Below are 18,685 nucleotides of genomic sequence, written 5' to 3'. Positions count from 1 at the left end.
ATATGTTTTGGAACATGTTTCACCTTTATGTCTAGAGAAATCCCTGGTATAGAGTAGGCTTTCAGTAATTGTATGAGGGATGACTGATTGATTTCCCAAAAGAATTTACGAATTATTTTCTATCTTATTATTTTGTGTTGGGACGATGTTCTTTTATTTATATTTGTTATTCAATTTTTGGATTAGCATAAAACACAATTTGATAGTCTTTTTTTTTGAGAGAGAGAGAGAGAGAGAGAGAGAGAGAAAGAGAGAGAACTTTTTTAATATTTATTTTTTAGTTTTCAGCGGACACAACATCTTTATGTGGTGCTGAGGATCGAACCCAGCGCCCCGTCCTTGCCTGGCCAGCGCGCTACTGCTTGAGCCACATCTCCAGCCCCTGATAGTCTTTTTTAATGTTATATTTTAATTGAAAGTTAAAAATATAAAAAATAAATACTTATTAGATCTTTTCAATCTAAATAAATGAACAATACGTTGGTATGTTCTTAAATTAATGAGGTTTTTTTGTGTGTTTCAGAACTTTTGTTTGTTTGCTTAATATGGTCCTAAGGATTGAACCCAGTGCCTTGCATGTGCTAGGCAAGTGCTCTGCCACTGAGCTACAACCCCAGCCCAAATTAATGAGTTGTTTAAAAGGATATTAGTTAACCTGGACACCTGCAAATTCCTGTCATATTTTTTCAAACAGGAAGAAAAAGGTTGCCAATTATAAGCTTGAAGATATGTAATAAAAAAATAATAACCTAGAGAAAAATATATGACAGCAAGAAGAAAATGGATCAGTAACTAAGTCTCCAGAAACAATATAATTATCCAGGAATCCTTTTCCACTGTTCAACCATTTGTTCAACTGTATTGTCCCTGATGTTCTCTGAAGGATAATTAGGTAAATACTTGGCATCCTCAAAATAATAATAAAAAAGTATTTTTCCCCTCAGAGAAAATAAACAATCTAATAAGGGAAAGAATAAATAAAAGAACAGTCACACCAGATCTAAAGGGAGAATGAACATAAAAGAAAGCAAATGATATAATTAAATAAGATGTCAGTATATAAATGGGTGAAAAAACTAACTGTACTTTAACCTACAAATAAGACCAAATGGCCAAGATGATTTGGACTGTCTCTTCATAATCTGTTATTTACACTGAAAATAATGTCACATGAAATGTTGTCATTTGTGTTTGAAGACAGTGCTGTGACTCATCAGTAACAGATCTACAAAATTGCTTTGTTTTAGGAGTAGGAAAGGGTTGGCAATAAATTTGTTCACACTCTCTCAACCGATCCCCTTGTGAGCAATAGTGTACATTGGCAAGTTGAAGTTACAGCTGCAGTCAGTCGGTGAGCCTAAAATAAAACAAAACCAAAATCCAGGGAGTGTAAGATCAATCAGATTGTAATTAGTGCACAGGGGAAACTGAATGCTTAAACCTGACGTTAGCACTGAGCTCGGACCAACTAAGCTAAACCATTCCTACAATGACATATAACACATCTATATTTAATCTCATTTTTCCATTTTAAAATACCTTGATGGATTTCAGAAAATGTCCCCAATTCCTGCTTAACATGCTGCTTTTGCCATGTGCATTATGAATAGAATATGAGACATCACTCAATACTATAATTAAGAAAATAAAGGAAAGAATGCTTGATAAGTATCAATGTTTACTGGTAGAAAAAGTCAGCTCACATAATATTCTGAGAAGTCAGCTCACGTGGACCAGCCTTATGGCTGACAGGTGAGTATGATATCTGCACAAAGTAAATAAATTATGAAGGAATCATTAAATTTTTTGACTGAATAGCTTTGCTGGTATATTGTAGAAAAGTGTGTTTAAATGGTAAAGACAGGCTTTGGCCAGGGTTTGAACATCAAGTATCATTGACATAGAAGCCACCTGTGTTAGGTGGTGTACCAGTTTCTCCAGTAACATACTGGACTCCATCCTAGCAATAGGATTATATGGTAGTTCTTGTCTTCATTTTCTAAACAACAAACTTGTCTTCATTTTCTAAACAACAAACTAAATATAGGGGGAAAACACTTTTTTCAGGGTCAAAGATAGCAAAAGCTTTAGAATTTGGCTACAAAGACTGAAGTTTATAATATTTTTATTTAAAATAAAAGTAATGAAAATATAAACAAACAACTTGGATAGAATTCATATACTTTGCATTATTTATATTAATCAATAGGTACAACTACTTGACCTGAAAACTCAGTTGGAAGAACATGGATTTGCATCTGGCCACACTTTGTAACCAAGAGTTTTAAACACACAGGACATACTAATAAAATATTCTATTTCTTAAATTACTTTAGCTTAATCTTAAAGACTTTACTAAATGGGCAGATTTTATGGTTAGTTTTCAGTTTTCCAGTGATTCTATTTCTATTTTTTGTTGTTGTTTTTTTTTTTTTTTTTTTTTTTGGTACTGGGTATTAAACCCAGGGGTGTTTTACCACTGAGCCACATCCTTAATCCTCAGCCATTTTATTTTCTTTTTGATTTTTATTTCAAGGCAGGGTTTCACCAAGTTGTTTGGGGCCACCCTGAGTAACTGAGGCTGGCCTCAGACTTGAGATCCTTCTGCTTTAGACTTCCTGAGTTGCTGAGTTTACAGCCCTGTGCCACCATGCCCAGCTAATAATATTTTAAGAGATGGTTATAACCCACAAAGTAAATAGCTACTAGGCCAAAACTAACATCATTTCTTTCATTAATTTAGTCAAAATATTTTAAAATTTCACTCTCAATGTGACCTATGAAGATCCCTATAAATATCAATAGTCCAGTTTTCACTGGGTTAAACTATACTCCAAGACCAATCAGAGAACTCCTAATTTTCAATACTGTATAGGGTTTCTCTGAACAGTTTGGGGAACATTGTTTTATTTAAAAATTGGCTGCAAACTAGAAAGAGGAAAGCTATATACATACTTTCAATCATTTACATAAATGTATGTAAATGAATCACAGCGAAAAAATAATTTCAAAAGACTATTGGAAGGTTAGCTTCAAGACACCTCCTTAATCTTCCCATTACTTTCTAGGAATTCAATCTTATTATTTTCCATGTTGTTTTGTGATGGTCTTTTCCCCCAACCAGAGTAAGAGCTTTGTAAGGACAGAGATTCCACCTTGCTCTCTAGGACTATCTCAGTGCCTATCACAGTTGTCATTCACTGGAGTAAATATGTATTTGTTGAATAAATAAAAGATGGAATTACGTAATGGTATCATAAGTTATAATCCTGTCTGTATCCTGGATAGATCTGGTTTCTTCCTATATACCCCTGAAGGCTTGAAAATACATCTTTAGTTCTTCTAGGCACAAATTTTATAGAAGAAAGTTATATTTAATCATGTATAGATGAAAAAGAATTATTACTCAAAAGCAACAGGTGCCACCTATAGTGCTCATGACAGCAGATGGAAGGAATTGATTTCCTTGAATTCTAAGCTATTGTTGCATGCGGGTCCTTGGACAATCGTACAAAGCTGATAAAGTTTGTATTTTGAGATGACCCTCAAACTCCATTTTATTTATTTATTTATTTACTTACTTACTTAATTACTTTTTTGACCTGTTGCCTCTGTTCCCAGGCATCCAGAGCCTTTGGTATGTGCTCTGACTGTAAAAACTGATGATGTGGGGAAAGCTTTAAGCTTTGCCTTCACTCAAGCCAGGTAACAGGTAACTAGCGTAGTAGGTCTGAACTGATTTCTCTATACTTAATTCCTTTTATTGTAAATTTGGAATAATAGTGATTCTTCTCTGAGAGGAATAATGTAGGCTCAATAAACTATACACATTAAACAGATAATTGACATTGCTTAAAAGAGCCTTAAAATTAGGGAACTTCCAAGGCCCTTCCTGTCCTGAAGTATCTCTGAACCAATCAACCTTGTTCAGACTCCCACCTCTCCTTGTAACCACTGGGACAGAAAAATTCAATTACTACGTAAATTATTCACTTTAGAGAAAAAAAAGTCTGATATGCATAAAACCACCTTAGTATGTTTACTTTTCTAAAGAGAGAATTATGAATCCACTAATTCTGGAGGCTGGTTTGGACAAGTTGAGTCCTTCTTTTCTCCAAACAGACCGCTAATTTCCAGTCTAAGAAACAAGGGCTCAGAAAGGTAGTATCCTAGAAAGAATGAGCCATCCTTCTCAATTTTAAGCTTCTAAGACAGAAAGGATGGTATCTTAATCTCCTTAAATTTGCTAGTCTGAAAGTTTAATTAAGAGGAACCAAGACACTAAAATAGTTTCATATTAAATATATAGAATATTTTGGACTTAACTACTAAATGACTTACGTTTCCATAGTGATTGTTAAAATTATATTTATAAAAGAAGCCAAGTGTAACAGTTCTAAAAAGGCATACTCTAAGAGGTAAAATTAAAATTAGGGGAAATGAGACCATTTATAATGGGCCATTATGACTCTGAATAACTATCATTATTGGTTCTGCTTAATAAAACTGTCATCTAACACAAAATAGATATTAAGCTAAATTACATTACATTATCATTCTATCATGCTACAAAATTCAAAGCAAAGCTTTCAAAAATAAATCCACATGAAAACAGACCAATATTAACCTTTTCTACCTATTTCTAAATAGCTTTAATTAAAAGAAAAGCATGTGAAGAAGAAAAAAAAAAGTATGCTGCAAAATGCTGTCTTTCACTAGAGCAAATGACCAGATGTTTATTATTTACATGTTTTTTGAATTATTGTAACTTTGATATGATAATTAATAATAATAAGCTGGGATCAGGCTTCTAGGAACTTTTCTCCTATTATTCAAGTTTTGCTTCCTTGTTGCAAAGCTCTCCCTTCCTGCCAAGCTCCACTGATCTTTGTGCTAAGTCACCCAGAGGAATCTTTTATTTATCTGTCTAACTGCCACTTCTATATGATTGCACTTAGGATTTCTCTCAAGGGTGCTTTTCAGAGTCCTAGAATCAAAATCACTTTTGAATCAATATCATCTACTTTATGTGATTTCCATGTTTTGAAAATACAGATGTGTAGATCTTTCCCTAGACCTATTGAATCAGAAGCTCTATGTTGTGTTTTAATGTTCATCAGAGGTGTGTTTTTGTATCTCTGGTTTCAGAATCACTGTACTCGGACTATCAGTAGTTTGTAAAGATAACTACTAATGATAAGGTCTACTATTGCTAAGTTTAACATTTACCTGCTTTAAATTTAATTAATTATTGAAAACATTTATTAAAAATATATCATGTGCCAGGGTGTTTTCTACATAGTAGAGCTAAGAAGATAATAAAATGTCCTTTCTCTCATGAATTTTATAATCTGGTTACTGGGGTTTCTTCTCTGTAATTACTGTCTCAGTATTATAGCACTATTTATTCAAAATAATATATAATTTGATGTTCCCTGCTTCCAAAGCACAAAGCAAAAAAAAAATTTTTTTTCAATAGTCTAATAAAATATAGTCACTGAAATAAAGTAACAATATAAAGTGTATAAATTAGACATAGATGAAGAGAAAATGAATGCATTGGAAAACTGAACCTTGAAAAATGAAGCACAGAGAATAAAAGAAAGAAAAACTTTAAAGGGAATTTCAAAGGCAGAGAGGGGAAAAAAAATCAAGAAACTCTGATCTAACCTAGTAAGAATTCTAGTAAGAAACAATAATGTCGAAGGAAATCTTTGAAATGATGGTTGAAAATTTTCCTTAACCAAAGAAAACAATGAGTCTTCATACTGAAAAAGTTAGATAAATAAAATGAAACCAATTATAGTTGGCTTTGTAGTGAAATTACAAATCATCAAGGGCAAAGGGAAATTTTCAGAATCAAAGAGAGATAAAAGCTTATCTCTAAAGGCACAAGGAGGCCGATAACAATTCTCATCACCATTAAGAAAGACCAGAAGAGAGTGAAAAAATAATTTCAATGTACAGGATAAATATATCTGAGTTAAACATTTAAGAGAAAGGGTGTAACAAAGAAGTTCAAACATGTACAATGTCACAGTTCCCTATCTTCACTTGAAAGAAATACTGAAGCACATATTTTGTTAATAAATAAATAAATCAAGAAAGAGGACCGTGATTCAAGAAGTGAGCAAATAAATTAATAAAATATATTGTTAAATATAACCTGAGTTTTGAGTATAAATGACAATTGTATTACAAACACTATTCTCTATTGTTTAAATAAAACTACAACTAAGATATAGAGAATGAGAATTTTTCTTGACAAGAGATTTATAAAAATGCATTGTCAACAAGCAATCTATTTTATAGTTAAAATTAATTTGGGGAGATATCAAGAGACACTTGGATTAACATTAAACTTGTAATCAAAGTCAGCGTATTTTCACTCTATATCATCAAATTAATACCAATTTAAATGCTCTTGATATAAAAACATATTTTATTTCCCCTAGAACATTTCCTAGTTTCCCTTAAAAGGATTGTTCTTTTTAAATAGCAAATTTGTTATATAATTTTGAACAGGTAAGATATGTAATTGCTAAATGATTAGCTCTTCACAAAGAATGAAGGTCTTTATCTTAGAAATTACTTTAGTTATTAAAGAGATCCTGCTTTTTCAAGGTATGGATATTAGCAACTATTACAGTGGTATTGACAAAGAGAAGCAAGCATATGTGGCAGGAAAAGAGCAACCTGTTTATTATATAATGTAGCAGATTTCCTGTGGAGTTGGATTGGTGTACAGCAGATCAATAACTTTCACTTATATTGTAGCTATTCTTAAAAACTTCATATGGGCTTTCAATTTTTTCACTTTTTAGTAGTATTGGGTTTTCCCTGAAGAGAAAAATAAAAACACCTTTGGAGTAACCCAATGCCTGCTAAAAGTCAAGGAGGTAAACTTTTTTTTTCTAAGAGATATTTGGACTGCTTTCCAAGAGTATTTTCAATGAAACAAGGAAATAATTATGACATTTCATATTTAATGAAAAATTCAAAGGATAAGTTCATAACAATCTCAGCTCAGTGTTAGTCTGTATATCAAAAATACCATTGCATTACTCACCTCCTTACATGGTGAACATTCCCTAACAGTAATCAAAATTTGGTTGGTTCGTGCAATCAGGAAAAATAGCTATTCAGGTCACTAAACAAAGCAAAACAAAACAAAACAAAAAATCAATTAATCAAACCATTTTGGTATAGAAAGGCTCTTTGAATCGTTACATCTGTGGGGTGGGAAAATTAACCACTTGATTGATTAAAGTTTTCTTCTTGCTAATAGTTACATAAATACAGCTCTTGGTCTTTTTTCCCTAGATTTATTTTCTTACTACATTTCCATATAATTAAGAAAATGATCCCTAATTTTCTTCTCCACAATTCATTGGTGCATTCTTTCTTCTCTTAGACTCCCTAACCTGGTGTGTATGACAACACAATTTCCATTCCTAAGGGCAAGTTATGGTTAAGAACAGGAAAATTGGAGAGTCTCTTTACTTCTCATGCTATGGTATCTGAGGATCTTTTTTTCTGTACAATGAAAATTAATGCACTAAATGTACCAACACAATTAAAAGAAAAAAAAATGCTGTGGAAAAGTACAAACATTGTACACATAAAATGTTCAGAAACAAAAACAAATAGTCTTCTTTACCCAACTCTGAAGGAAAGGGCTACTATAGATACTAGGGTGGTAGACAATCCTCTTGCAGTAATCCAAACACATCAAGTACTGTATCTAAGATAATGCATGATAAAGAAAAAGAATCTGCAAAAAAAGGGAGAGAGAGAGAGAGAGAGAGAGAGAGAGAGAGAGAGAGAGAAGTACTCCAGAAAAGAAAAAAGAAATGATGATTTGGGGAAATTTGAATGTGTTAGGATTTTAAGTGGAGCTAAGAAATGAATGGAAAGAGAATTACTGAGAAATAAGAAAAGATAAAATAGTTAAGAAAAAGAGGGGAGGGAGCTTGTGGTGGTGAAGAAGGCACTGATCAGAACTTTTGTTTTTGTTTTTAATTGTTTCCATTCATCAAACCTCTGTATCCCTTACTGTTAAAAATAATGATTGGCACAAACCTTGAAAAGCCATTTTCTTTAGATTTGAAAACAGCACAGTGTCCAGTTTTATTACTTCCTTGTTAAACCCTGCATCTCTGCACTTTGAGTTCTAATAGGAGCCCAAGATCATGGTCTGCCATGCTCACAATTAAAAAATAAAATTTCAGATACTATACGAACTCGGTGGCACAAATATTTGCTGGCAAAAAGTTAACCATATAACATGCAAATAAACAGGAAGTCTGAAGAGTATTCTAAATGCAATTATAAGATGGATTCTATATGAATTAAAAAGAGGAAGGTTTTATCACCTGCACTTTATATCTAACGAGGCACGTTTATATTTATCGTAACATCTATTATCACATTGAGAAAACAAAGGAAAAGAGGTTAGATTTTTAAGCAGCATGAATTTAATGAAACATAAGGAACATTTTAAAATAATATGGATTGTTAATTTACTTTGGGTGACTTAAAGATGGCTCCTTTTGGAAACATAGTTTTGAACAATCAACCAAGTTAGGTCAACATCAATCCTGTAATTCTGCTTTAGAAAGGACCTCAGATGTTTTTATTAAATAACAAATTTTCATGACAATTACATCAGACTTAGCAAAAACAAAACCCACTGTTCATAGCCAATATCTTAGTTTCACAGTCAGTATATTGTTTGAAACCATATGCTATGCTCATTACTTATTAAGTTTGCCATTCATTCTAATACTTTTGGGGTAAATATTTCACTTATATAAATATATAATCTCTGATATAATATATTTTTGAAACAATATTTTGCACTATGTTTAAGAATCTAGTTCAGACTAAGCTGAACTATAGTGAATGGTTGTGCAGGTTGTTCACTGCACAACCCTAAGGAACATTCACATTGCAGACTACAGATTTATATATTTATTACAACACGTTTCTGATAGATGGCAGTAGAGTGCCTTGTTCTATTAAAATTTTTTTTGTGTGTGTGACAAATTGCAAATAGGTGGACTTAAAAGTTTCCTGAAAAAAGAAACTTTTTCCCTCTAAAATTCGTATATTAATTCCCTAACCTCTGATATGATGGTAATAGGAGATGGGGTTTGGGGGAGATCAGTGGATCTAGAGGAGATGATGACAATGGAACCCTCATGATGGGATTAGTTTTCTTTAAAAAAAAAAATGATACTACAGAACCTGAATCCCATAAGTCCACAAAGAAGTTGTGCACTTGCTGGAGCATACGTCTTGGACTTTGAGCCTCTCTAGAACTAGAAGGAAATAAATGTCTGGTACTGACGCCACACATCCATGGCATTTGTCTACAGCAGCCCACATTGACTGAAACAGATGTAGGTCCTGAGAAGTAGAGGGCTGCTGTAGCCAGCATCTGAACACATGGAAACAGCTTTGGAGTTGGGTAATGGGTGACAGCTGGAGGAATTTCCAAATACCTGCTGGAAACAGGGATGTTAAGTGTGATTCTGGTGAGTCCTCGGATGGAACTGAGGAAACAGAAGGAAAGAGGATCCTTGTTATAAAGCGGCAAAAAACTTGGCTGAACTGACCTGTGTTCTAGCTTTTTGTTTTGTTTCGTTTCGTTTTTAAGGATAGAACTTGTTAGCCACAAAATGGGATGTTTAGCCAAGGAGATTTTTAAGCGATATGTTGAAGGAGCAGCTTGGTTCTTCCTGATGCTTATGGTAAAACTCAAAAGGATAAAGATGAATCAGGAATTTTCAAGAAAAAAAAAAAAACAGAACTTGAAGATTTGGGAAATTCTCAGCTTATCCATATTATACACAATGAGAAAGGTTTATCTGAAAATAACACTAAGTGTGTCATTTGATTGAGAGTTGGTGAATCATGTGAGCAGATGTTCTGCCAGTTGGAACTGACAGGATGGAGATGCAACAAAACGAAGGAAGGTGGCTGAACATCTTTGGTTTGAATGAGATGGAAGAGCTACTTGACTATGAGCATGTGCCATTTATTTCAGAAAGGAGAAAAGTGTTCCCGAAGGCTACCCAGAGACCATTAGACCCAGCAGAGTTTCAACAGGCTGGCCAGTCTCTACCTAGAGCCCTGGGAGCAGCTACTGGGCAGACTCAAGTTTTGCAGAGCTGTGGAAGCCAAACTTTCAGGCACAGCCTACAGTCATGGGGGCAGAAAGCCCACAGAGCCTAAAGACTAGGATGGGAGACATCCTGGGAAGGTCTCTACTTGCTCCAATACCTCTTCCCCCTAAATTCCTAATTGAAGCCCTAACCTCCAATGTGGTGCTATTTGGGTATACAGCCTTTAGAAGATAATTGGGCTTACTTGGAATCATCAGGGTAGGGCCCTCAGTGATACATAGTTAATTCATTTTGACTAATAATTACATAAATAATAAATTGATCCAGTGCATGGAAATATAAGTCCCAGTGAAGTGTAATCTGTTTGAATAATTCAGTAAATTGATGCTTTGAATATATTTTATCCCAATTTGTACTATTTGTATTAATGAATAACTTGTTTAAATGTAAATTTCATCCTTAATTCTAGTTTTCAATTCTATTAAATTTCTGAAGTCGTCAAGACAATTTCGCATGAACTGTGCAGAACATTTAATAATTCATTTGATTACTATAAGAAAAGCAAGACTTTCAGGGCAAACCCTGCCCAACTCACTGAGAGGAAGATGACTCTGTCAATAATCTAGTTGAGAAAATAAATCAGATTTGCCCTCATTGAGCAATAGTCAAAGAAAGGCAGAGGTTGGGGTGGGTAAGGTGGGCACTGTGAAGCAAATCTGCCTGGGATTAGCTCCAAACTGAAAGCAAAAATGAAAGAAGCTTTAAAAATTATTTTTCTGGTAAGCCAAGATGAAAACAGTCACATTAAGTAGGGGAAGTTGTGTGAACCACCTCTAAACATCCCACATTAATCCCCAAATTTCTTATTCCGAACTAAAAACACCTCGATTGTGTTCTCAGAATGGACTGTGCCTCTGTGTCTCAGCATTGACTACTTTATATTGAGGTGTATTCTGTCTGTGTCTCCCATAGACTGTTGGATTCTTTGGGTCAGAAACAATACCCCTAGCACCTAACATACACCAGGCATCATTGGAGTTTGTTGTCATAGACTGAACTGGGCCGTTGCCTCCTTTACCACGCCATCCACAACCCCTCTTCTGTTTTCCTTACGACGTACATCTCATAAAGTACTCACCACCTTCTGTTAATTATTTTTTCCATCTTCTGTATTAGACTGTGTGTGAATCCTTGAGGTGCTGATTCGATCCTGTTCAACTTTGTATCATAATGCCTTGGCTCAGTGTGCAGTCGGGGTTCCTTTAGAATTCATTTTACCAAAAAATGTAATTATTAACCGTAAGTATTTCAATATTCCTAAAAATTTGTCTGCTCTCGGTGGGGTTGAGAAGCAGGCATATGGAATAAAATATAAGGCTGGGAAAATATGGGGAACTCACTGTTGGGGGTAACTGATTACAGTCTGCTTTTAAATCTATATTCAAGATAAACTCAGTAAAGAGACCTGGACTTTCAATCTTTGCTTTGCCACCTATGAGTTCTGTGACTTTGGTTACGTTACCTACCTGTTCTGTGCCTCAGTTTCCTCATATGAAAAATGAGAACAGTAGTGCTACCTATCTCAGTATCTATCTGCTAGTCTAGAGTAGCACTCGATTAAAGTCATGCTTTCATTAGTCTATCAATGAATATGGAAACCATGAAGCAAAATATGTCCTGGGGTAAATGTGGGGAATAAGAAAACCAGAGGATGCTTGATCCTTGATGGAGTAGATGGATACACAGGGATCTACTAGGGGGCTATGTGATCATCCAAAGGAACAAAGTGAGGTTTCTGCCCTGGGGGCTGGACAGAATCTGGAAGCCTTGTGCAGGGCAGGGGGCTTCCACCTGTCCCTAGGAAACATTACTTGGTGCTATAGTGACCAAATGGAAGGGAAGATGCCAAATCAAAGCTTGGACAAATAAAAATGGATTCAACTTAGACAGCGAGAGGTAAATATTGGAGAGGTTTCTTAAACAAATCACAGAGACTTTTTGAGGATGCCCATAACCTTGAGAGCTAGGCGGAAGACAGCTCTTAAACACTGAGTCTTACAAGAGCTGAATTTGAGGAAAATATCAAAATGGTAGCAGGGAACAAGGATGAAACAACATCTGTGAAGCTACAGGAACAGAAAGCTATGGAGAGGGCCCTGGGAAGATGGAAGATTTGGGCCAGATCCCATTCTGTCCAGTACACCCCATTGAGTTAATGCCTGTAACTCTGTTTTGAGACAGGAAGTCTATTTATCCTCATTTTTTTTATAGATTAGGAAAATTAGGCAACAATACTAACTCTCACCGAATCACACAGATCCTGAACACCAGAGCCTGCGATAGGAACCAGGCACCATGGCCCCAGAGTTCATCCTTGTGGCCAGCTGTTACAGATGGTTTGTTCTCTCTGCTTTGCTCTCCCTGGTAGCTCACGTTACTGTGTTTTCTGTTTCTGAAGGGAGGTAACCTGTTCTGTTCTTTTCTCTCTACATCCTCCACACTTAACAAGCCTGGGTGAGGGTAGAGGAGTGGGACATTTTTAGTTTTCAAGGGTTTCCTCTCCCAAATATCCATCTATACTCTTGAGTCCTCTCCATCCTCCTAAGGCTTCAGGTTTTTCACTAGCTACTTAGAAAGAAAAAGAAAAACAACAAAAATATCATATTTTTTGTTTGTTCACTTCTAAGTTAGTCTGAAATATTAACAGTTTCAGAGCAATCTGTGAAACTCTGAGTGAAAGAGGAAGGGCGGGGCAAAGGAGGAACTTACCATAAAAAATATTGCTTAATATTTCAAAACTACTTAACCGACTGCTGAGTCAGCAATGGCAGTTTTGGAAATAGTTAATTGCTTTCTAAAACAGGCAGGGCTCATTGTTTATTGGCTAAATGATTGGTTGATTTAAGGTGTAAACGGTATTTTTAAAAATTTTTTTTACTCTAATTTGTTATATATGACCGCAGAATTTTGCATTACAATTCATATTACATATATAGAGCACATTTTTTCATATCTCTGGTTGTATACAAAGTATATTCATACCATTGTGTCTTCATACATGTACTTTGGATAATGATGTCCATCTCGTTCCATAAAAGGTATTTTTAAATATGTTATATCTGTGCTAAAGAAAGAGCAAGACAAAATAATTGGAACATCAAAAACTAGAATTTTGCTTCATTTAAAACTTTTCCCACAGTAAATGCAGTGTAAAGCTCTTTAAAGCTGAAAGGATTCAAAAAACCCTAATGAGCTCAAAGGTTTCACCAGCATCCTGGTGACTCCAAAGATAATCAATAGTGTTAATGATCACATAAGATGTATTAAGGATCAATAAACTCTAAAATTAAAATAGCCTGACTTGAAATCATTTCAGTTCTAATTAAAATTGCAATTATAAACAACCAAGATGTAATTGAATATTTATGTTGGTTAAATGAACAGATAACTGTATGAAAAGAATAAAAGGCCCAGGCATAAATTATGGTTTGCTTTCTGGTCCTATAATATATTTTTTGAATATTCTAGTCTAAGATAATAACGTATAGATTTAGAAAGTCTAATTTTGTATTTAAATAAATTCTTTTTTCTATGTATATTTTCCATTAACTGTAGATCTATTAAGTATCAAATTCTGTTTCATGAAGACAATGAAAGGATTCGTTTGGGTGGATCTGATTGTTGAGGTAAATATAGTATGTGAAAATTAATCTTAAAACTAAATTCAAAATTCAAGTTTCCCCAACCTACACTTACTCTCTAGCTAAAAGTTTTTAACTTTGGGCGTACTTCAAATTGTCTGGGGAACGTTTAAAAATACCATTTACTGAATCCCACCCAGGGCAATTAAATCAGTCTCTGTAGGTGGAGGATTAGTGTTTCTCAGAATCTTCCCAGTGGTTCCAGTGAGCATCCAGGGCTGAGAGCCACCACTCTGGGGTGTGAGAATTCAGAGGCGGTGAGATGGTGGCTAAACGCTACTTCATTCATTTCTTCATTCACTATGATAATGGGTATATAAAGATCATAAAGTATTTTGAGAAGGTCTAAAGTAGACAGGAAAGTAACACAAAGCTCTCTTTCTACAGAAACTGAGTCTAGTTCAGGGAGAAAATACAGGGAAATGTCATCTTAAAAAATATTGAAATTTAAAAAAAAATAAAATTTCCTAAATAAAATAAAACTGCCTAAATTGTGGAGGTTATTGATAGTTATTGATAGTTAATTATATAGATAATTGAGAATTCTTGCAGAAATCATTGGAGATTTTTTAACATGATCTATTATGTTTTGCAAGAAAAAAGGGGATACAGAGAATCAAGTTATATAATTGTTTGGATATTTTTAGATCGAAGTTAAATGAGAGATTACTGACAAAAAATGATAATCCAGAGGCAGTAGATGTTGAGAATACTACTGAAGCAAAATCCATAGAATTTTAAATTCAAGACCAGTGGTGAGGATTGAGATCTCTGTCTGATACCCAAGCCTGGCTTTCTGGGATTATGGTTTGTATTAGTCTGGTTTTCATCACTATAATGAAATACTCAAAGGAAGCTAAGCTTTTGAAGAACAAGGTTTACTTAGCTCATGGTTTAGAAGGATGAAAATCCAAAATTCATGAAGTTGGCTCTGGTTAGAGGCCCCTTGGCTCTTAATCACCTCAGGGCGAATGGCAATAGGGGAGTTTGTGTGGAAGAAGTGAGAGGCTAGGTGGAGCCAGGCTCTGGTGGGCTGTTACTATAACCTTCTAAGAACTAATAACACCCTGGTAGAAATACCTCTGTCCCTTCTAAGAGCAGGTACCAATGACCCAAGAATCTCCTACTAGGCCCCGCCTCTTAAAGGTCCACCTTGTTTCCCAACACTTCCAATGCAGGACCTGTGAGATCCACCTAAACGCACTCAATCAGAGCACCCCCTGAATATCCAATGATTAAGAAATCTGTGGAGAGAAGAGAGACAGGTATTTGAATGTGTTGGTTTTGAGATGTTGGTGGGATATCAGGTGGATGTCTGGCAGGCCACATGGGGTGAGGTTGTAAGGTCTTTGCTTAGCATCTGGACAGCCATCTTAAGTGATAGCCACCATTTTTAAGAAAAAAGTTTCACTTTCCATCCAAGGGCTTTTCTGAGAAAGGCTCACCACTCCCTCACACCAAACCCACCCTTAACTGCCCACATTGGGACCCACCTGGCTCTGATCCCTGAGTCTCCCCCATAAAACTCTCCAACCCCAGCCTATGTTGCCTCTCTCTGTCAATGGAGAGATGGCCTTTATTTGTCAGCTTTGACAAATAAACTGTCATGTGGATCTCTGCCTGGTCTCGGTCTTTCTTTTCTCGCTTGCCTGTCTCCGGGTTCCTCGTTTTCCTTTCCAGGTAATGCTTTAGGAAAAGCCCGGCAGGAACAAAAGCAGGGAGTGACAGAAAAGCATCTTAGAGAAGGTTAGAAAATTAAAGGAAAGAGAGCTGATCCTTAGGAATTGTGTGCATTCTGAGACAAAAAGGAAAAGAGTGTAGAAAGACTGTCAGAGATAAGAAAAGTCAAGGAAGCTGAGAAAGCTGAGTTTAAGATGGAGGTGATCAATAGTGTCAAAAATCAGAAGGAGTTCAGAATTAATCCCGAGGAAAGGCCAAGAGTTTGATAACTAAAGAGCCTTTCAACAGAAAAGTTTGGACATAGGGAGCCAAACTGAAAGTAGTTGAGGGGTGAACATCAGGCAGTGAAAATGGGCTATTCTTTAAAGAAACATAACCTTTAAAAGAAAAGAAATGACTAGACAGTGATAGATCAGTAGGGCTATAATGTGCTTTTTAATGGTAGGAATAAAATGAATTGCTTCTTTGCAAGAAGCTTGTGGAAAGGAGGGCAGTAGGTTTTTCTTAAAAGAAGTTAGCTGACTGACTAAAACTCATTTGGAAACCATGATCTTCTCACCACATCTTTTCCTTAAAAGAGTCCTTAGATGAAGTTGACTAGTGTGGCTTGCTTAATATTGAATTTCAGTTGGACAGGCAATTCCAATTCATAGTAAAATAAAATGATGAAGCCGATGCTAAAGGAAGTTTATTCAAATACTGTTAAGAAGTAAGGAAAAAGAAGTAAAACTAAATATTCCATATTTCAATACAGACATTTATAAACACATTACAAAGCAGAATGCAAAAGGCAAATATGTGTGTGTGTGTGTTACGTTAAACATCATTCTTGTATAAATTATTCATAAATTTATTTAATGAAATTAAGGGATTAAAATAACAAGCAAAATACCAGATAAAAATTGAGGAAATTTAGTTAGCTAAGAAAATTGAAAGAAAAATCATAGTTTTAGATTTTATAAATTTGTGAGTCAACGAAGAAAATTTCATTTAATCCATTTTGTTGTAATTTTTATTACTGCTCAAAACACTCTGTCACTTCTGCACTGGGCAAGGAAGTGATACGGAGGAAGCTGGAAACTATTTCTATGTATTTTCTCTTATTCATTCATCTTCAAATAATTCTACTTCTTGTTTGATAATTTTCAGATATTTTATCACCTTTTTTTACAGGAACTGCAGTCTTTTAAATTATAGCTGTAGTATAAATTTTAATTTTGTTTAAATGCTTGCATTTTGTATTTATTATTTTCAATTTTATTTTGCGTTCTTGAGGATATCTACACAAACTTACCTCCCTCAATTTCAATGATTATTATTCAAATGACACCAGAGTGGAATTATCCTTAAGATATCATTTTGCAGAGATATATTGTTTGTTTATTATGTCAGGCTATGACTTCTTTAGGATTGGATCCTGTGTCACTTATCTTTTATGTATAAACTGAATAATTAAATCATTGATTTTAATCTTATAAAATAAAACAATATTACATAAACAAAATCACCACAAATTTGTAGTCCAAATTGGTATCACATGGTTGAATGTTGAAAGACCAAAACCCGTATTGAAATCACTAAGTTGCATTATTAAAAATATTAAAGTACTTGTTTTTTACAATAATGGTTGACATTCTTAGTAGGGAGTCTTGTACATGAGGCACTCCACGTAAGGTGGTCCAAATTTTACATACTATTCTATACCAATGATTTAGATAAATGACCCTATTGTAAAGTAATAATTTTATTAAGGTTACAAAGTTGTATAAAAGAGAAGCAGTTTGCTTGCCATTTAGTTTTTTTTCCTTTTGCATTAAATTGAGTTGCCAGATGGTCACAGGAAAGCATATTAATATTGTCTAATTGTGTTTTTATTCTTTGAATCATTTCTGAGATTTAAAAAAAATGATCAATTAACATGCTGTATTATGTTTTATTTGGAGAAAATTGTTTAATTACTTTGCCTTTGAAACATTTGCATTTAATATATGTGACAGTAAGTTATATATATGTAAAATCAATTCTATTTCAAGAGACCCCACTTTTAATAATTTAATATGATGCTTTTGGTACAGAAAATTACAAAAAGTTCGCATTCTGTGATTTCATTTGCAGAGTTTTAAATTTTATTTATTATGCTTCTATTTTCATTTTTTTGACATTTATCTATTCATGTATCAACCAACACACACACATAAATGCAGGTGGTCTGACTCTATACTTTTTAAGTTTTATTCTGCCAGAATAACATAGTTTCCCTTTGTCTCTTTCCAAATATCTTCCATTCTTTAAAATACTATCTAAAGCCTACCTGTGCTCTCCATTTTCTCTGACTACTATGGCTAGGATTGTGTATATTTTGAAAGATAATTGTAGAGGTCTCCTCATAAATTCAGCATGCTTTATATATATTAAGCTATATTTCTCATTTAATGATAAAATTAAGCCAAAAATTCTTATGAGGAAATAGAAATTTAGATACCCTAAGCTATATATTCTACATCTTCTTCAAATGTTTTGTTTAAATCCTGGTCGTCATTAGAGATTTCATTTTCACTTTGTGACTAATCCTGACTCCTCTTTAATTTGTTATTTTCTCTCCTTTTTGGGGGAATATCTTTACTCTTTAATATTTATATTATTAATTTATTAAATATGTACTTCCTCCTATTAGTTTTTGGAATATATATTGTGTAAATATTTTCATTTAACTTTTATGTCAACAATCAACTAAATTGTAAAGTTATTGAGAAGTGGGTGCTTTTTGAATCAATCTTTATTAATTTGATTTCTAATCATCTTTTGCAAGAAGTAGTAAATGAAATGGAAGTAAGCAAAAAACTCATACTACATGTCTTACATTTTATTTATTTTTTAAAAAATTTAAAATTTAATTATTCATTTATCCTAATTTGTTATACATGATGGCAGAATGCAATACAGTTCATATTACACATATAGAGCACAATTTTTAAAGTCACTGATTGTACACAAAGTATTTTTACACCATTTGTGTCTTCATACATGTACTTAAGGTATTGATGTCTAACTCATTCCACCATCATTCCTACCTCTTTGCTCCCTCCTTTCCCTTCCCTCCCCTTTGCCCAATCTAAAGTTCTTACATTTTATATGGGGAAGTGATAGGATTTAAAATAAATGTATTTATGATAA

The sequence above is a fragment of the Marmota flaviventris genome, chromosome 10 (assembly GCF_047511675.1).
Source record: "Marmota flaviventris isolate mMarFla1 chromosome 10, mMarFla1.hap1, whole genome shotgun sequence".
Classification (NCBI taxonomy): Eukaryota; Metazoa; Chordata; class Mammalia; order Rodentia; family Sciuridae; genus Marmota; species Marmota flaviventris.
The sequence above is the reverse complement of the archived record's forward strand: the minus strand, read 5'-3'. Positions refer to the sequence as shown.